The sequence below is a fragment of the Gavialis gangeticus genome, unplaced genomic scaffold (assembly GCF_001723915.1).
Source record: "Gavialis gangeticus isolate Ggan-Ray unplaced genomic scaffold, GavGan_comp1, whole genome shotgun sequence".
Taxonomy (NCBI): domain Eukaryota; kingdom Metazoa; phylum Chordata; order Crocodylia; family Gavialidae; genus Gavialis; species Gavialis gangeticus.
Genome location: NW_017728993.1, coordinates 25,843,353 through 25,847,989, shown reverse-complemented (window position 1 = coordinate 25,847,989; position 4,637 = coordinate 25,843,353). Strand labels below are relative to the sequence as shown.

The 4,637-nt window shown below is 50.9% G+C and overlaps 1 protein-coding gene and 1 long non-coding RNA gene across 2 annotated transcripts in view; one reads left to right on the top strand and one right to left on the bottom strand.

The window, feature by feature from the left end:
* Positions 1 to 4,637, bottom strand: part of ZSWIM5 (zinc finger SWIM-type containing 5) — a gene marked incomplete at its 5' end in the record, with an annotated part of 149,394 nt that overhangs the window by 71,601 nt on the left and 73,156 nt on the right. The gene's annotated exons all lie outside the window — the stretch shown is intronic.
* The window catches only part of LOC109286731, a 19,269-nt gene continuing 18,786 nt past the window's right edge, over positions 4,155 to 4,637 (top strand). Inside the window, exon 1 of the long non-coding RNA XR_002094663.1 lies at positions 4,155 to 4,299. This is a non-coding gene — a long non-coding RNA (uncharacterized LOC109286731). The remainder of the gene's footprint in view (positions 4,300 to 4,637) is intronic.

Below are 4,637 nucleotides of genomic sequence, written 5' to 3'. Positions count from 1 at the left end.
AGTCAATGTGTAAAGTCAATGTGCATCCCAGCCGTCTGCTGCGCACACACACACACAGTGTGCAACCCACCTGTCTGCTGCACGCGTGCGCGCGCACACACACACACAGTGTGCAACCCACCCATCTGCTGCGAACACAGGAGATTTTAGCACTCTGAAGCTAATGAAAACAATCCTCCCCCTTCTCTTTTCTCCCCACCCCCATAAGCACAGCACCAGATTAGACAAGTTTTATTAGCCCTAAACCACACAAACTTGGAAGCTCTTCAGCTGTTTAATTCTAATACTTTTGACTCTGTTAAACATTAACTACATAAATAATCAAATCCTTCACATGACGGAGCCATATTGACAACCTGGGGCCAATAACCCAGGGAGTAATGAAGGGAGTAGTCTTCTGGGCTTGAGGATTTTCAATAGCTCTAAAGCCCTGCAAACATCAGAACAAAGGCATCCACTTCCCCTCCCCAGGCTTCAAAGCAAAGAGCTTTGCCTCTCTCAAGGCAGACCACATCAAGCCTTCTCCCAGCGCGAGGCCTCTTCTAGCCCACGGTCGGCTGCAGAACTGCCAGCTCCCCATGGGATGATGGATGACGAGCAGGCGAAGCCTCTGCACCCGGAGCTGGTGCCAAGGACTACAAGATCCACGGAGACCCAACTTCCCCGGTCTGCCGACGTCACACGGAGCACGGCAGAAGGGGAGTCAAGTGCCAGAAGCTTCCCCAGCCTCTTCCGACGCTGTACATGTCCTGTGGCTTCGGCTCCACTACCACAAACTCAGCTCTTACGTGCACACAGAGAAGGGGATGTGGGCTCCACATGCTATTCTGGGGGTCACGTTAAAAAATGCAGCAAGTCCCGAGATCAGAAGGGTCATAGCATGAAATGCCCTGCACCTATGCAAGATACGAGCCATCCAGTTTCTCCTTGAAAACGTCCAGTGAATGAGGTCCCCAATTTCCCCAGGCAGCAAAGGCGCAGCTCTGTCCGCACGTGGCAGACACAGGTGGGATTTCAGGGTCCAAACAGTGGCATTCACTATCTAACAAAGGAGCCAAGAAACACCGGGCTCTCCGAGTCCGCAAGCCTAATACAGCCAACTGGGAGCCCCGTTTTCAGAAGGGCCGAGATGGGCCATTTCCCTTGGCTTGAAATGGAGTCATCTATTTGGCTCCTCTTGGAAAAAGCCTTCTCCTCCCATGTGTCTCAGTTTTCCAGACTATAACGCGCTTACGCGGTTCAGAGGGGCATTAAGAATGAGGTATATCCACTATTTACGGGACGAGAAATACCATTAAATATTAACAGAGCAAACTTCTACCCACCGCTGGCATAATGGACTAGGGATGGTTGCAAATATTTGCTACCTTCGATGTGGATGTTCAAAATAAGAGGTGCACATTAAAAGCTGTAAAGGCCTCATGCCCGTGTCCCCTATCCAAGGTCATGCTCGGGTCCATATTCGGAAGATGTCATCATCCAACATTTGGGTCTTCTGCCTCTTCGAGGATATAATATGTCCCATATGAACCAGGAGATGCACATCAAGACTTGCTGGGGGTGGGGCTCCCCATGGATGCCTATGGCCAGAATGCACAGTTAGAAGAGATGCTTTTTTTGACAATTCAAGTAGCAGGAGCCAAATAAAGGGAAAAGTTTTCGACCCGTGGCTCTGTTGCAAAGCTGCTCTCTCGGGAAAACGAGCATTGGCTTTGCTAGAACCCAGGAGAGTGACTCTGCAATCATTATGGCTGGGTCTGGGTGCCCAGGCACTAAAAAGGCAATGGCGAGATACAGCCACGATTGACCGAATCGTGAGACCCGGGGCTATGGGCTGGAGTGGGGGTGTTTTTTTCCCTTTTATGGAGTTTTTAAGTGAATTGAAAGACAAAGAGGCTTGGAAAGTCCCAGAGAAGGAAGGCCTCTTTGGAAACCAGCTCTTCCTCTCCGGCATTCCTCTTTCGATATAGAATTAACTGATGAGATGTGCCAGGAGAGACCAAGTGGGGTTTAAATATCACCAGGTTTCTTCAACGGTGTGAATATTGCACCCGGGCAGGACAGGGCACGCGAAAGCCTTGCATTCCCAGGGGAAGCAGCAGGGTTTCTCCTAATGGACCCAGCCTGCAAGAAGGCGCCTTTCTCCCTTGCCCCAAAGTCAAGCCACAGTATGCACCGTTCCAACCTGCCACCAGTGTTATATTCATTAGAGCAGAGGTTTTGAGACAAGCGGTGCTGCAATCAAGACCTGTTCCAGGCACGAGGCTGCTGAGTTGTACCCCACCCCAGCAAGTCTTGGTGTGCATCTCCTGGTTCATATGGAGAGTGTGCTGGAGACATATTTTATCCTTGAAGATGCAGGAGGCCTCAGAAACGCAGTGAACTATTCCTTCAAAAGCAGAACAGATTAAACCAGAGGCAGCTTCTTATGGAAGCCGCCTCCTTGGTCACCAGGTTTTGCAGGCTGTTTCCAGCCTTGCCAGCCACACCTTTGGGTTGCTCCATGCCTTGGACAGCAGACAAGGCTAAAGCTACCTGGAGCCAGATACAATACAGACGAGCACCGGGCACAACATATCCGCTCCTGAGCTGTACCCCCACACACCCGTCCCTATCATTTTTCATAGAAATCTCAAACAATTTGGGTTAGGTACCTTTAGCACAAGTGTCCCACAGGCACCTTTCTGGGGGTTCAACAGGAAAGAAGTCAGAAATATAAATCGAGTTTTCAAAATGGTTTTCTGTTACAATATTCTGTTTTCAAGAAAAGAAGAAACCCTCCCCACATCTCTCCCTCAAATGCATTTAACACAACCCGATGTTCTCAGTCAAACCAGGTATTTTTCAGTTTTCAGTTTCTGTTTTGTTGCCTAAAACAAGGCCCCTATCATCCCCTATAACACTGCCAAGTGACCAATCTGCCTTTCAACCAAACAGTCTCTTCTATTTCCTGGTCAAAATGCCTTTTTGATACTGAATTTTGACCATTTCTATGTGAAGTCAGATTTGTGATCCCAGAATACTTGTAACCTTGCTTTGCCTGTCAGCCACTCAGACAGTACCATAGAAAATGAGGGTAGAAGGGAGCTCAGGAGTCACATGTAGTCCAACCCCCTGCTCCAAGCAGGACCAGCCCCAACTGCACCATCCCAGCCAGGCCTTTGTCCAGCCGGGTCTTCAAACCCTCCAAGGATGGAGACTCCACCACATCTCTGGGTAACCTGTTCCAGTGCTTCACCACCCTCCTCGTGAGAAAGTTTTTCCTAATATCCAACCTCAACTTCCCTTGCTGCAGCTTGAGCCCATTGCTCCTTGTCCTGTCACCTGCCCCCACCAAGAACAGCTCCATCCTCTTTGCAGCCCCCTTCTCTCCCCTCACTGCACCACGGCAAGACTTGTCTGAGCCTGGGCAGAACCTGCAGAAACGTCTGACCACCTCCAGGAGGTTTTGGATCTGTCTCACTGGAGAACAAAGTCCAGATTCAGGCCTGCCGTACAGGACAAACTTGAAGCCACAACACTGTAAAATTGTACCCAACACACGCACACACACACCCCTGTCTGTGTTCTGGCTGACAGAGCCATGTAAGCATGGAATAACGGCCTTCGTCTGCTGAACTCACGCACCAAATGATCTCCCTGCAAACATAAGAGGACTCAAAACTCTGACTTCACTGAAGACAGTGATACAACTCAACAGTGCAGACCAGACCCCAGGTTTCTTTGCTCAAGAGCATGTGTGCGCACTTCTTTGCTCAAGAGCATGCGTGCATGTCTTTGCTCAAGAGTGTGCGTTTCTTTGTTCAAGAGGGCATGTACGTGTTTCTTTGCTCGAGTGTGCGCTTCTTTGCTCAAGAGCGTGTGCGCATTTGAGCATGTGTTTCTTTGCTCAAGAGTGTGTGTGTGCATGTGTAAAAGCAGCCTCTCCTTGGACTGTCCAGTTTCCCCCAGGGCCTGCCCCGCCAGCCCCAGAAGTTTGAGGTCAAATGCCCAGTGCATCCTTTGATGCCGACTGAACTGGCCAGGTTGTGTTTCCTGCCATGGGCTGCACAGCCCCCGCCTTGCTGGGGGCTTCCCCCAACCGCAGGAGAATCAGACTCTGCCTACCAAGAATGGCGTCACCTGCACCCACCTCCAGGCACCCCTCCAGGGGCTGCTCCAGCTTCGGAGCAAAGTCCTGTGACGGAGGCAGAACAAAACCCCAGGGACGAGAAGGACAACTAGTTGTGCTCCTTCAAGGAGGCCCATGCCAAGCCAATCCCAGGAAAGGAGGGTGAAATCCTCAGTGCACCTGCCCAGGTAAGTTGCTCCCTGCACCAAGGGGCTGCTGTGATTTCCAAAGGGAGCACTGAAGGAGAGATTGATTTCACTGGACCCCCAGCCCTAGGCAGGAAGTGTTCAACCCTCCTTCACGCTACTGGGAGACCACAGCGTCACAGAAATACAGCCTACGCCTCTGAAGGTCGCAGAGGGAGAGGAAAACTGTGGACACGTCCTGTTGACCCTCCCCATCAGGATCTGCTCCCTGCCATGGTACGAGACAGGACACGGGGCAGGATGGAGCTATGGTCTGACCCAGCAAGCGGCAGTTCTTGTGTTCTTTCATAGTTTCATAGTTTCTAGGGTCGGAAGGGACC